This window comes from Hippocampus comes, unplaced genomic scaffold (genome assembly GCF_001891065.2).
Source record: "Hippocampus comes isolate QL1 unplaced genomic scaffold, H_comes_QL1_v1.1 scaffold72, whole genome shotgun sequence".
NCBI classification, from domain to species: domain Eukaryota; kingdom Metazoa; phylum Chordata; class Actinopteri; order Syngnathiformes; family Syngnathidae; genus Hippocampus; species Hippocampus comes.
In genome coordinates, this window is record NW_017806030.1 from 176,025 (window position 1) to 192,314 (window position 16,290).

A 16,290-nucleotide genomic window follows, 5' to 3' on the forward strand; every position below is an offset into this window, starting at 1 on the left:
GCCTCCTGTGTGTTTGGTAACTTCTAGCTGTGAGTTTGGAGCAAGGTTTTCGTCCAAAGATTAGCTCTTGGGAAAAGCAATGAGAGAGACACGGGCCTCCATCAAGGACAATGGAGTTCAAACAAGCTAGTAACCAGGTTTCATGGTGTCATGGTGACAGGGACGGAAAAAAAACAAGCTCAAGCGAAATGTAGCCTTCACTGAGGAAAAGCTACATTTATATAGTACCGGTACTTACCGAATTTAACATGAATCCAACTTAGTACCAAAATTAAAGAAACGTATGTTTGGTATATTGACATAACAAAGCTTCTTAGCTCTAAATCTTGCTAGCTGCAGGGGAGTGGCACGGCCAAATCTGTCTGAACTCGTGTGCAGCGTTCAGTGTTCACCATCTAGTTTTCATGACTGGCAGCCAAAAGTGCCGCAAATACAGAAGAGCCAATCAAATTTTAAAAAATGCTGTCACAGAATGAAAAAGTAAACAAATCATTTCTACGTTTTAAACATGAGCAAAATCCGGTGACTAAAAAGCAACGTGCAGACAGTCTACCGTGCACACATTTACTCATGCTGTTTTTAGTTATGTAATGCCTCGTCTTGTTACAGAGCGACTTAAACATCGAACACTACTACAGTACGCCCTTCTCCTTTAAGAGTATCTCCATTATGGACAGCCCCACCTGCCTGTCGCTCTGCTGTGTGTTGTTGCCATTTAGGGCCTAATGGAGCCGGATGGGGAAGAGATGCAATTAGAATCTCCTAGGTGGACATTTCCTACCCATTAGCCATGGAAGCGCAATGCTGACTCACCCCGAGCAAGACATTCGCCTCACTTCCTCCACCTGATACAGCTCACTACCCAATGCCTATTCAGGGGAGACCGTGTGCGTTAAATGTCACTCGTACTTTATGTACAGCGCATAGAGTGAGGAGAAGCTGGCATTACACAAGGCCGCAAATCGATTCTATCCAATGGGGAGGGAGCAGTCGGCGATCATAGTCCTAAATCAGTATGACAGAAAAACGTTGAGCTTCCACTTGAGAGGATGTTTCTTTCCTTGCCAGCAAACTAATTTTCACACATATTGGATGCAGAGACAAAAATTTGATGTGGCCACAAGATGACCGCAATTGATCCGTGAGTTTCCATTGAAGCCGAAAATGCCAGACGAGTGTTGCACTGAACTGAACAAGTTGCTAATTTGGGCACTCGTGACAATGATAATGGAAATAAAATGTGGATCAAACTAAACAGGACTGTACTACGAGTTGGAAAACTTTTGGGAGTCAAGAAGAAAAGCTTTTTCCTCTGCTTTCATTTCATCAAGTGTTGAGAAAAATTGATTACTGGAGGTACAAGAATGACCTGGTGCCGCCGCATGTGAATAAAAAGGATGAGCTTTCACGTTGGCGGACCCTCCAAGGTCCTGTCCACACAAATGCAAGGTTTCAGTGTAAAGATTATCTGTTAAGCATACTGACCTTCAACAAGGTTGTTGAAATAGTTTTGGACGATCGACCTTCTTTGACATTTGTTCAAACTCTTACAGAATATGAAGTTCGACTTACTGAAGTTCAGCATCTGTAGCAGTAGTTTCTGCATTTCTAGGCTTAAGACATACCGCGTGCCAGACAGGCCCACTTGATGAGATGAGACGTGGCATGCCCTTGTTCAAAGGTTTCAATCAGTTTGGAGTTACACGCCATGAAGGCTGCATTGCACCAGTCAGATGGCAAATCCCTTTCTCGCCGTTGGCAGCCCGCCCAAAACAAAGATGGTCGCCACCGACATGCCTGAACATTAGCTGGCATTCCAACACACACTTTTCGATAAGTTATGGAGTATAACTCTTGCCTAACTTGGTGTCCATCCAACTCCAAACATATCCCTGCACTGAAAACTTAAACTTTGCATGAACATGATTTTTATCATGGACAAAATATTCCACACACAGACTCTTGGTAATTATATGGGTAAATATGCAGATTAACAAACATTCATGATTCATGATTTTGAATCGTGTCGGCATGCAACGGGAGGTTTTTGGCAACCGCACACACACACACACACACACACACACACACACACACACACACACACACACACACACACACATACTGTACATACACCACAGACACGCCAAGACAGATATTGCCACAGGAGCTAAAGTTCCCCGAGAGTGCGTTACTCTTATTAAGCTGATTTCCATACTGTGTGTTAATATATATTTTTAAAACTGTAATTTCTTTCAACCTTTTCTTGATATGTCGGCAAAAAGCACAAGCCACACCAGCATCCCCACAATCTTAACTCACTCGCCCACTGCATGCATTCCATGGTGTGTGAACGGAAACCGTTCTTTCGGCCGCCGAGGCGTTTAATCTGTTTAATCAAAGGTGCCGTTGTATATGAATATTTACATTGTATTTACATTGTTGATTACATGGGACGACGCATAAGGCAGTCAAATTCTTCCCCTCTTCTTCCACTCTTCCAAATAACTGCAGGATCTTTATTCCAATGCACTATGCACGTCACTTCAACTTGGCACCAGGCACGGGGCTCTGCGACATGTTTCGAGTCCTGTCACATCTAAGAATAACAATGGCCTATCAAGCTTGTTTGCTTACATGACACTGCAGTATGACAGCACGTTGACCCAACTTGCGCCAGGAATAGAAGCCCCTCACATCAGGACATGAGACAGAGAAAAGGCGAGCATGGGAAATCACTACCTCGGTGTACATGTAATGTAAGGAAGGAAAAAATTTGGATGTTAACGGATGAGCATGCAAAGATAAAGAGTTCATGGGCCTTTATTTCATAGATCCATAGGTGGCGCCCTTGCGATATCAGGAGAAGGGGTGGAAATGTGGGCGGCACCTCAGTGGACTGGTTAGCACAGTCGCTTCACAATGCAGAGGTGCAGGGTTCGAGTCGGGCTCCAGCCTTCCTGTGAGGGGTTTGCATGTTCTCCCCGTGCCTGTGTGGGTTTTCTCCGGGTGCTCCGGTTTCCTCCCACATTCCAAAAACATGCATGGCAGGCTGATTGAACACTCTAAATTGTCCCGGTTCAGGGTGTCCCCTGCCTACTGTTCGAAGATGTTCTGGGATAGGCTCTAGCTTGCCCCGCGACCCTTGTGAGAGTAAAGCGGATCAGAAAATGGATGGATGGGTGGATGGATGTTGTATCAAGTAAATATTGTAGAGTGCCATTTTGTTCTTATGAAAAACACATACCAACTATTATCATAACATGCTAAACAATGCTCGATGGAAAGTTTGACCATCACATCAAGTTGATCCTGAACACTTTAAGGCAATTAAAGCAAATCAAATGTGAACAACCTCCCACCATCATCGCCAATTTTACTAGCAACAAAACTTGATAACAACAGACAACCATAGCGATGTCCCCCACTCCATCCCACGAAGATCTACTGCCACAACAGTAGTCCCCACTTAGTTTCGGTCCTCCCCACTTGGCATAATGGCTCCCAAGAATGTTATGGGAAAGTCTTGAAATCATAGACACTAAAGTCCTTGTCATACATTCATCAATCACATTAAAGCTTTGTGACGCACCCCAGGGCATTTTAAAACACACACACACACACACACACACACACTACAGAACCCACCAACTGCTCCATTTGGTTGCCCACATATTCTGTAATGTGATAAAAATACATGTTTTTTTTTCAGAGCTCTCAATGTCTACATAACACAAAAGTCTTAGTTTGAGAGTTCAAGCCATACATTTCCAGACAATGAGCACACATGAACAGCATATTTCTTTGTCGTTTTCAAAAGTTTAACCGACAGACACAATGCTATTAAAATGATTCACTGCTCATGAAGATCAAACCAAGTCACACTGTAATATGCATGCTAGGCCAGAAGTTGCCAATTTCACTTCTGAAAGAAATACTACACACACGCGCATCAACTGTTTGTAGCCCCAAAGCCCGTCATTGGTGCATACACCGTTGTACATTTTTGATACTGCAAAAAAAATGACAGTGTCAGCCTTTACCAAAACTTCTATTTTGAAACCTCTTCATGTTTTCAATGTTCGGGCTCTAAAATGTAGTCGTCATCTAGCGGCACAGTAAATAAACGTCCATCATTCATGCAGTTTTATCTGTCACTCAGTGGTATCTTTGGCTTGCGCGACAGACGCTTGTGGTTTGGAGTGAGGTTGGAGGGGCTTCCATCCTTGACAACCACGTTTGTTGTTGTTTAGACTCAGCAACTCAATTGGAGATGAGAGGACTTAGCCGATCATCATATTCACAAATAGCATCTGGTAACTGGACTCTCATGGTGCAGACTGATGGGATTCACTCAGCACTATTTGCAGTACTATTCAAAATTTGCCGTACGATTTCATTTCAGAAGTATTATGCCATTTTTTTTTCCACTAGTGAAAACAGTTCCCAGGTGTCTTAGCAATTGTCGTATACAAATGGGCCACTGCTGGATCCATCGCACTCTATTATTGCCGCGTGTGCCGACACCACCATGACAACCAGGGGAAAAAGTGCAAACTGCGAGAAGTACGGCAGTCGGTCTGAACCTAGCATAAAGAGAGCGATAAGGATTTGCATTTGGGCCGTTGCTGTTGCAATAGTTCAAATAGCTGATGTTCGTGCAGCTGGCGAGGGAGAAAGTCCAAGTCCTATGAGTTACTGCCGTTTTGTGTGGGGTGGGGTCCGCTGGGATAGGCTCCAACTTCCACGTGAGACTGAACCGGATAAGCGGTATAGAAAACAATGGATGGATTTACATGCGTTGGAAGATTTAGGATCAAGATGGCAGAGGCGGACCATAATCCAAGCTTCGAAATGAGATGTGACTAACAAGTAGGACGTTAATGCGGTGTGTAGTTCAGGTGACATTTATTTCCCGGTGCAATGACAGAAAGTGATGGACAGAAGCAGATGCAGCACACGCATGGACGGACCGACGCGCAGTAAACTTCGCATTCTCATGATTCCTCTGCAAAAACGGAGTCCGCTTGTCACGACGAACTGACAGAAACTTTACGTACGCACGCATGCCAAGATCTCCAGGACTCTCGACCTGAATGCCGTCAGTGCCAATTCAACGTGCCAACAGGATAAACCATTTCCTAAAGGCGGAGAGGAGCGAGGATGTAAAGAATGTAAATAAAGTGGTGACGATCAGAGCGGACCACACACCAGCAGAGAAAGGAAGGAGGCAAGCGGGTTCCTTCTCTGGTTTCTGACGCAAATCGGACTCCATATTGGGTTTCAACAAACCACCTGCCGTGGAGATCAGCTCGTGCTGATGTTGGCTCGCTTCTCAGCCCGCCAGACTCCGGTCTGTCTTCCAGGAGGCAGGAGGGGCACGGGTGGTCACAACTGTTACGACACCCGGACAATCTGTGGTGCCATAACACTGAATTGAGGGTTTCGCTGGTACAATATTGTTTGTCACCTCTTGTCAAGTCAAGTCAAGTGCAACTTTATTGTCAAATGTGCTATTTCCTCCCTCTTAAACAGACGACAGACAACAAGAGGAGCCGCTACGGGTGCCCGCGCCGCCATCAAAACAACACTTAACATAAAATGACAAAATAATACAACACAACACATAAAACAGACAGTCGTGCTATCTTAACCACTTTTCCTCCATTCACTTTGTTGTTATAAGCAGTCATAGATGAAAGAGGAGTAAATCAAAGTGTCCTTTCACCAGTGGATAAAAGACGTCATGCTGCAATGTGCACACGTCTGCTACAATCTAAGCTTGAAAGCAACAAGAAGCTGTAGCATCCATTAACGAAAAAGAGATTGGCTCTCTTCTCCAGTCCCATGTAAATCCGCTTCAATTCCAAGCCGCGACTCCCAGTTCCACTTGTGTCATGTAACGGACCTCAGTAAACCACCAACAAAAAAGATGATTCTGATTTTAATGTTAGTAACATTGACTTTTTTTTTTCCTGGAAATGAGGGCAAGTTTTTTATTCTGGCATTGAAGAGTACAGATGGTTGTTATGTTTAATTGGTGGTGGGATTATGAGGGAGTCCTTGGAATGACCCCTTTGAGGGGTTACTGGACCCCCAAAATTTGAGCACCCCTTGTGCGATACTGTCGGAGAAACAGAAGTTGAGGTGGGAGGATACTGTTGTTGCTTGCTACCAAACACTTGAAGAAAAAGAAGCCGTTTTATGGGGATGCTATGTTTACAGTCACAAAAAAAAAAAAGATTAAGAACAACACACAAAGGGGCTCGGGGATTGAAGGGATCAGGATTATGATCTGGTTCTTTTTCAGTTGTTTGGGCCATATCTTCCCTGAAAGAAATTTCCGCTGTGTTCCACTTTAAATTATAAATCAACCCCTCTATTTTTTTCTGTCGCTTATCCTCATTAGGGTCGGGCGTGAGCTGCAGCCTATCTCAGACGACTGTGGGTGAGAGGCACTGTCCTACACCCTGTAATGATCACCAACTATCCTTTTCTTCCAAGTTTCACTTTTTTTCTCTCGATGCCCCCCAAACTCCCTCCACACACACAAACACATACAAATGTAAACACCTTGACTTTTGACATTATGTAAACTATTCCCATGTCCAGCTCCGTGACCCTCTCAACTTGGAAAAAAACAACAAAAAAAAACATTGATAAATTAGCCTCAAATCTATGCTGGCTCGCATTCATACGCATGTGTGTGTTTGTTTGTATGATTGCATTTCCTCATCCCTGTTGACATGATTGGTACAAACGCCCACTCCATCCTTCTTTCCCACGTCCCAAACCGCACAGAACAATCCACGTACGAACCCGCTGCGAAGAAGGCCAAGGTAAAATAACATGAAGCGCTCAGAAGTATGGGAAAGGCCAATGGGGACGATATTTTCGGACAGGACTGATTGTGGTGGTGTGGTAGAGACGTTCCATGACATGGCTTCACAAGCATGAGAGCACAAGTTTGAGTGCATTCCTCGCTCCGGGAAACTTATGGCTAAAGATAGACTGGCTCTGCTGTGAGATTTTTTTCATTGACTTCACTGCTCTGGTGTTTACACCAAGGTCGATGATCAAATGGTGTTTTACCTGCACTGCCACATACAGTGGAACCACGAAAATTCAACCCTGTTTCGTGATGCTTGACTTCATTGTCTTCATAGCAAATAAGTGAAATATAAATATTTTTCTTTTTCTGTCAATACATACACAGTGTGGTTTTTAAAAAAATATATTCTTATTATTGTCTGAGGAGCCAAGACAATTGTGTTTCCTGCTTAATAATAATAATAATAATAATAATAATAATAATAATAATAATAATAATTTCAGGCCCCTTTAAAAGGATGAAAGAACACTGAACAATAAAATGGTGGTTAGCCACTCAAATCTGCCCAAGTCATGCTCGACCTGAAGTCTACCCTGCGGCCAGATTTAGATGTGGTCTGACCAGACATAAGTTTTGTTCGACTTTCTGCCACTAAATTGTCACTCCGCCAGATGGATCTTCAAAGGCACTCACTCTGGTGTGTCGAAACACCCAACAGTGTGAGGGGCGTGGCTTTGCCAGTCAAGGCTATAATCAAAACAAACCCCCAAATACTGTTGAAATGGTTAATATGTCCTGAGAAGGAGCCAATGATTCATTCTATACTATAGTATGATATAATAGTACTCTATCGGAGGAGTTTCATAAAAAAATAAAAATAAATGACCGAGTGTGATTAAGCATTGTCGACATATGAACGTATTCGTTGCTAAGTGCCTCACCTGAAATAATTGGATCCCAAACATGTCACGTGACCTGATAAGAAAGTGTAACAGTGACATGAAAACAACGATCCCTTTCATACTGGAGCAGCTGTTTCTGCTTAATGGGAACACAGTCACGTCAATGAAGATCCCAACGAGAGAAACAGCCATGAAAAACTCTTTAAAGCAGGACAACAAGCCCCCACCAAGGCAATCCTAATTTGATTCATCACCAAACTGAAACGCCTTCATTGACGCATACTGCGTGCGTGTGCCAGAATTTTCATTGAAACTTATTATTCACTTGGACATTAAAAAAAAAAAAAATTCGGAAAATATCCAAAGAAGGTCAGCACGGTGGAATTGAGGTTCGCATGTTTGCCTCACAGTCAAGTGCCCCCCCCCCGCCCCTCCCCCCTCCAAAAAAAAACACATCGTATGTAAGATGAAGTCTAAATCAGGGCAAGCGACGGTAATTATTCCAAAAAAACTCCATCCCCAAAAGTGACAACATGATGCAGATATATGAGGCAAGGTGCCTGTAATCTTCCAGGAGATAAAGCGAAATCTGTTGAGAAGAACCAAAACCATGAAGGTACTCCAAACCACAAAGTGTAACGAAACAAGATGAAGCCACATCAGTTGACTGCGTGTGGAGTCAGACGCACGGCCCGTGGCTGCGGCCCGCTTGGCTGCATTAGGTTAAAAGCATCGTAATGGGCATTAGGAGCATTATTTCAGGGAAACAACATCCATTATTAAGCAGACCTGCAAACCCTCCTGACAGGACTCTCGTCTCTGAGCGCATCACATCCATGTATCAATTTGGATCCTCTCGAATTGACCGCCACTTTAAAAACAAAAAGTCCAAAACGGTACAGCACCTACTTTCGATACTGCTTGTCCTCATCGGGGTCGAGGGTGAGATAGAGTCTGTCCCAGGTGATTTGGCAGAGATGGCTCACCACACACCGAGCAACACAGCTGAACATGAAAGATCTCCATCCGTGTACAGGGTCCTGCGACTAGTTTTCATGAGTGCCTGACCGTCAAGCCTCTTGTTTTACAGCGGTGCAGAATTAGAATCACCGATAAATGGCGTGACAGCATCGCAGATGCAACAGCCAATCCGTATCACGTGGCTCGTGCAACATTTTGGGGTAGGATGCAAGGTCCAACCAGCCGCTGTACTTTCTGTATGTGTACGACGAACTACTGCTTACGACGTGTTGGCCAAAGTGTCCAATAGGATTGCGATTTGTTGTCCAAAAGCCACCAATGTAGTCAGTTTCCTGCGATACGTTGGCAGGAAGTGGGAAGACACCCACAAAGGGACCGTTTGACAAGCTTGGGGTCAAGACACAAAATGGCCTCTTTTTTTTTGCCCATCTTTACCATCATACCGCTACTATTAACTTCTTTTTTGAAAGGTTTGCACCCAACTCATCTCTTTTAGTCTTGAGTCAAAACTGACAAGTGATGACAGAAAAAAAAGAAGGATAAAGAATGGCGGATGCTCCGAGTCCCCACCTCGTCAGCCAGATCCTTCGCATGCCTCCGATCGCTGCTCTGTATTATCCATACGATATACAGCATCGGGGCAAGAAAATGAAGGGCTACTGCAAGAGTTTCAGAGTCTGAATGGATATTTCCAGAATATATGTGCCATGTGAGTGACTGGGGACGAGTCCAGGATGTTGTCTGCTATTCGGCTGATGTCAGCTGGGAAAGAATCCAGCTCCCTGCAGCCCTGAACAGCATAAGCGGTACAGGATATGTATATTGTATTTACAATAAAAAAAAAAAAAGACTGCAGATGGTTGATTCCAGTCTGTGCTTTTTAACAGAGTCACCAGCGGTACACTTCCTGACACATTGTCTCCAAGTCGTGATAAGACACACAATGGCAGCCTTGCTCTGGCATTCTTCTTCACTCGCCTTGTCAAACTGAATTTAAATTTCATGTGCAAATCAATGTCCATCTGACTGTTTTTTTTTTTGTTGTTTTTGTTTTTTTGGGGGCCCGTCTACCATAAAAAGGTCCTGGGAAACGCTTACGTGCATACTGGGTGATGTCAATCACACAGGAGCAAGTCTGGTAATCTGGACCATCTAAGAACAGTATTGGATAAACGTTTCCCTTGCACTGTTATGTCAGCTTGACGCTCCGCAGGCTCATCTCTGCACTTCCTGCAGCCCTGTGAAGAGACCTCTTTTTATTTTGCGACTTTTTAGTCGTGTCATTGCAAACGCCTATATCAATACCGTTACAATGGACTACACTATAAAACGTCAATTGACGTCAACCGTGCCTTTCGTGACAGCATCCCTCCTTTTATTGTTCAAGCCACGTGTTTTCAGATCAAATCATCATTTTTCAAAGATAATTATATATCACAATTTCTATTATCCATCCAGGGCAACCCGGTGGTCCAGTGGTTAGTGCATCGACCTCACAGTGCAGAGGTGCCAGGTTCCAGCTCCGGCCTTCCTGTGTGGAGTTTGCATGTTCTCACTGTGCCAAGGTGGGTTTTCTCCGGGTACTCCTGTTTCCTCCCACATTCCGAAAACATGCATGGCGGGTTGATGAAAAACTCTAAATTGTCCCTAGGTGTGAGTGTGAGTGTGGATGGTTGTTCGTCTAGGTGCGCCCTGCGATTGGCTGGCAACCGGTTCTTCACATCCCTTCACTGTGATCAGGCTTAATTTCGCAACATGATACTTGCTGTAAGAATCTTGCATGAGAAGACTAAAAATAATATAATAAAAAAAATCTCAAAAATGGATTCACAAACTCTGCCATATCGGTTCAGAGCTGGCATTTTAAACCTTGGCGTGTGTTGGATGACACACATCACTGCTATAGCACATGGCTCGCAACCAGTCCAATTCTTCTCCTTGGGAATGTCCATTACGTTTGTTACTTCACACCCCATGCAGCCTCCTGGAATGTTCTTCATTTGTGAAAGCCAAGCGTCCGTGTGGCACTGGCGTCAGTGTGAATGACACGCAGGAACAACTGCCTCCCCTCGGGGATACGGAGTCACCTTTGACACATGCTGGGAACAAAAACCACAGTGATGGCGGTAACCACTCCAAAATGTGCGCATTTTCAAGTAACGATGAGTTGAATGTGTTCATTTTTCTAGTCAAGTAATTTGACTACAGTTACTTTTCTATGACCATTCAACATTACTTTGTAGAAAATATTTGCTCCTTTATGCAATTTACATCACTATTTGAGCAAGTGGCACCTTTTTCTTACATAGGTAGTAAAGTAGTAGCACTAAGTGCCTGTTATACGCCTTGTCCACTCCCCCCTCCCCAATAAATAAATAAACTTGGTGCTCGTTCGGCGCCACTGCTGTGCTAAGTTGGTGCTGACCAAGTGGTCAAAAAAAAAAAAAAATCAAGGTAAGTGTCTCGTGCCACTAACAACATCATCGTTTAACTGTTGTGATTCCTCATGTCTAAAATTCTCTCATGAGCTCATCCTTGGGATCCGAACCTACTGAAAGGTGTGGTACACCCATAATGGTCGCCAATCACAGCACACAAATAGATCAACTAACTTGCATTCACACTTACATTCACACCAAGGGAGAAATTAGAGTCTTCAACCCTTGTTGGAATCTTGATCATTGTTATTGTTATGACTTAGAGTACATTGAACTTGTGACGACATCATCAGCTCATTCCAGAGAAGGGACACTCAACTTCAGCAAACAACAAGCAAACGCAAAGACGTCAGAAGACATCCTGCTCTCCCCCTGTCTTAAAAGGTATGGTCACTTGCCCCTCTGACAATCTGCAGATGCCACAGAACCCTTCATCCTGTTTGCGTTTTGAACCGACGGGCTGTGAAATGTCATTTACGGTCACCTTTTGACCGATGAACTCGCAAAAAGAAGTCAAAACAACAAAGAGCCAGAGGAGAATATCTATTTACTCACCGAATATTCAACTTGTGGCACCTTTTTCAATTCATTTTTAGTCTTGTGTTACCATCGCATTCGAAACAAAACATCTATTTATCAGCAGTGGCTTATCTGCAGGAAGGCGATAAAAAGCTAGATACAAACATATTGTTTCGTTCTAATGTACATGACGAACACCCACAGCATGTCTGTGTCGAGCATTTTAGCCATGGTCCACTCAACAGTAACATTTTTTTGCAGTTGCGAGCGCTAACGCGGCGTTCGAGTTTTCCTGCCTGGTCCACAGTATTAAAGCAGGTGGTCTTGGGTTGCCATTGCACAGTGATTCTCAAAGTGCAGTATGAGTAACATGAAGGGCATGTGTGTGTGTGTGTGTGTGTGTGTGTGTGTGTGTGTGTGTGTGTGTGTGTGTGTGTGGGTGTGTGTGGGTGTGGGTGTGTGTAAAATATAGATAGATAGATAAATAGATCCATCCAGCCATCCGTTAGCTGAACCGCTTTATCCTCACGAGCGTCTTGGGTGTGCTGTAGCCTATCCCGGCCAACTTTGGGCAGTAGGTGGATTACAACCCGAACCGGTTGGCCGCCAATCGCAGGGCACACATCGACAGACAACCATTCACGTTCACAATGACACCTAGTGACTAGTCAGAGTCTTCCATTAACCTGCCATGCATGTTTTTGGAATGTGGGAGGAAATCTACGTACCCGTATATAAATTGGAAATATTTTTTTTTACAAAAACGGGTCATCCATGAGTCAAGGAAAAAGCCATGACATTTGGTTGAGGATCAGGATAAAGGTGTGGACACAGTTGTTTGAGTCACTTTGTGATCAATGAATCCCAGTATTTGTATAACTTGTGTACTACTTTCACTTGTGTTAACAGTTTGGCCTTGGCAGAGGCTTCCCAATGCCTTCCTTGGTTGTATACATCAACGTCAATGACAATCTATGTCTTGATAACATAAAATGTGACTCTAAGGTTCAGTTCATTATACAGTCAGCAGTTGTGTGCAGCTGTTGCTCTCAGCATGGAGCTTAAAGTGGTACCAGCCAGGCCCGACAGAGGCCCGGCAGCCTTTTAATCCACTTTATACAGCTAGTATTACATTGTCGACAAAAGGGAGCAATTGATCCCAATGCCATCCATGCAAATATTAGTAGGTTAAAAAATGTACATTTTTGACCACTGATTTGCATTTTTTTGCAAATTTCAACATCAGTGGTGTCATTAGATGTGAGTGACCCAACTTTTTTGTTTGTTTGTTTGTTTTGAAATACAAGCCGTCATTTTTAATTTTGTCCTGCGATCTTAAATATAATTAATACTTCGATTTCTTGACGTTGTATTTAATGATGTCATATAGAGAAAGCTGGCAAAGTTGCTTTTTTTTTAACCATTATTAACCTTCCTCCCTTTATGATTTCATTTTACAACCCGAGCATCAACCCTTCCGTTCAAACCGACTACTCTTTTTGCACACTATCATAAGAAGTAGTGACATTTTTGGCGACTAAATTGTTTCGGGAGACAAAACACATTTGGAACTTCCTTCCTCCCTGCAAGTGTAAAACAAGTGCTTCTGTAAACACGTCATTCAACAAGACCCGAATTGTTTAAAAGCTGTTTAAAAGTGGTGCATGCGTACGCAATAATAGAGGTACGCGGCAGAGTGATGATAACAGCACAAGTCCTGAAAGCAGCTGTGTCCACCAATCAGCCTCCAGCGCTGCCTGGTATTGACCCTGGTCATGGTGATAATGGACGAGATTCACAGCAATGGAAGGATCAGACTGTAAAAGGAAACCTGTGCCTTGTGGGTAAACCACTACATCACTTCTGAGCAAACACTGTGTTATTCTGTTTTAAAAAAACTAACAAACCTAAAACAAAGGCAAGTCATGTTGTTTGTCTTGTATTTTCTTGATGACCTTTTTATTTTTATTTTTACTCATTATGTCAAATTATTGGGCACGCTTTAAATGAATGTAAGGTTAAACAAAATAGGATTATATTTGTTTGTACTTTTGAATTGAGGCTATAATAGTGTTGCCAAAAAGGACCAGATAGTAAATCACATCTTCATCCATCAATGATTTTTATGCAATATGCCTGAAGTACGTTCCTTCACAGTTGATGTGCGACCCCACAATAGGTAGTTTTACGATTGTTTTTTGTTTTTTGTTTTTTTCTGGAAGATCAGCACTCGGACAATCCAGCATGTGGACAAAAGTATTGGAACCGCTGGTTAATCATACCCACAAGGAACTAAACGTGGAAAAAGTGTTAACTTGTGGACGAACCCAAATGTTTTTGATGGGTTTGAGGTCAGGGCTCGATACATGCTTCCACTGCATGGATTTTACTGTGTGCACTGGGATGCAATCAAACTCGAAGAGAAAAAAATGCTGCCACCAAAACTTCCCATAAAGATGGAAACACATACACTTGACCAAAATGTCACACTAACCTAAAACGCCGAAAAGCAACAGCGATCTCCCAAGACTTTTGCTACTATCGACTATATCTGAATACTCAGTGAGCTGATCTCACGTCAGAACTTATTGTGTATCATGTTTCACTATTCCGAGAATGCCTGCCCTTTAAAGGTGAGACAGATGCGGTTTGAGGCCCGCATGAGTTACAGTGTTGGACGGAGGACGCTGTTGCATGAGATCATGTCAACACGGCTCAAAGCTCACGCCAAATAAAGAATCGTACTGTTTAGCACGCAGCTCCGCGAGACAAGAATCTGCTTGAAAGTGTACAGTAATAGGCCCAATTACTCAATCACACGTGATGTGACTGAAAAGACTCCGACTTTATCCTGCGATTAAAATGCCTGGAAGTAATGAGTTATATTTAGCAACTGCCGTGAACGGCATTAATCCACAATTCATCTCTGCGAGTCAGGAAAACAGAAAGCCGGAGCAAGAGCAACAGCTCACTATGATAGAGCAGAATTGAAAACGACAGTATATATTATTTTTAATTTATTGAACGCAGACTGTCAAATGTGTGCCAAAGTGACAAGAGGTGCTAGAACCCCTCACCGTGTGACTACTGCGGCCAATCAGAACCCAGAAGAAAGGCCTTTATGGAAAAGGTATCAAGGGTAAATGAAGGGGAACGACAATCCTAAGAGTGTTCGTGACATGGACTTTAATACAATAGTTTGAGTGGAGTTACCTCATATTCGAATAAAATTGATCAATAAAACAAAGGTATGCTCTGAGGAGCAGCAAAATGTCCAGCCAGCAAGGCGACAAAGTCTTTGTACAGCCACGTGGGTCAGAAATGACAAAAATAAGATGGTTGTCATCGAGTATAGTGATTAGCTTGGCTAGCTTCGGCTATTCTGATCAGAGCTACTCTTGAAATGAGCCGGACCGCGGCACTGGTGGTGAGAAACGAAGGGAACGTTCGTTCGTCATTTCCACAATATTATGTCCAATGATGCAGGCACATAATATTGTGGAAATGACGAACGAACGTTCGTCATTTCCACAATATTATGTCCAATGATGCAGGCACAACAACTGAGGGCTAACGAGAACTTTATTCATAACACATTGACAACACGCACTTAATTGACAACAGAATTGGATCTATATTTAGCTATTTTTCAACATTTGTTTTTATTTGCTGCCATGGTGGTAGAGCGAAATGTCTTGACGTGAAAACCAGTCCATGGTGCCAAAAAGTTGGGCACCACTATCCTGTGCTAAAAATATTAGTGACAGAATTGATTAATCAGCTTCGACAAGACTTTTAGCACATTATAGTCGACAACAACAAAAAAATCTCTAGTTTCCTGGGGAAAACAATTCTACATTGAGAGAGCTTGTGTCTCAGCCCAAGTGTCCGTTTTGTTTGACAACAACAGCAACAAAAAACCTCCACACGGCACCTTTTCCCAACAAGGGTGACAAATGAAAGCGCAGCTCTTCACTAAGTGATAAATGTTCTGGTAGAATCTCGATTTATGGACTTCCACTGCTCCGCTGTGCTGATCGTCAGCCAGATCCGTTCAGCTTCCATTTTACATGCTGCGACAGAACAAAGTCGTTTATTGTCACCACGAGGAGCAGACAGCGAAGCTCTTGACATGAGCCAAGTCCAATGCGGCTGCACTTTGGCCCCGCTTGATTGGCCCATGTCACAGGAAGTGAATATGTTCTGGGTCACTGCTGTACTTCAGCACCCCCGGCTGTCTTTCTCCTGATGTCATGGTGGAGACAAAAGATGAGCGACTCATGTGGACATGCATAGACCCACACAGTGACTCGCTCGATGTGCCAGATGCCTGAGCCGACTCCAAGCAACCGGTTGTTTACCCACGCAAATCAACGACCAAGTATTATGACTTTCATTCTGGTAATATGGCCGAACGGTTAATCATAATAATGTATCAGATTTATATCACCTCAAAAATGTTTCACAATGTTGATGCATCCCTGCACTCACACGTTCACACCCCGGTGGTGTTGAACTAAGTTGTGTAGCCAGCCCTGCTACCCTGGGGCAGATTGACCGAAGTGTGGCTGCCATTATGTGCCTACGGCTCTTCCGACCACCACTAAACATTCACACCCAG

At 43.4% G+C, this 16,290-nt stretch overlaps 1 protein-coding gene and 1 long non-coding RNA gene across 11 annotated transcripts in view; both read right to left on the reverse strand.

The window, feature by feature from the left end:
- The window catches only part of mcamb (melanoma cell adhesion molecule b), a 32,804-nt gene that overhangs the window by 15,027 nt on the left and 1,487 nt on the right, over positions 1-16,290 (reverse strand). The gene's annotated exons all lie outside the window — the stretch shown is intronic.
- Positions 695-2,184, reverse strand: LOC109529382 (uncharacterized). Its single transcript, XR_002170828.1, has 2 exons — positions 863-2,184; positions 695-831 (listed from the first exon to the last, which is right to left on the reverse strand). It is a non-coding gene; the product is annotated as an uncharacterized LOC109529382 (long non-coding RNA).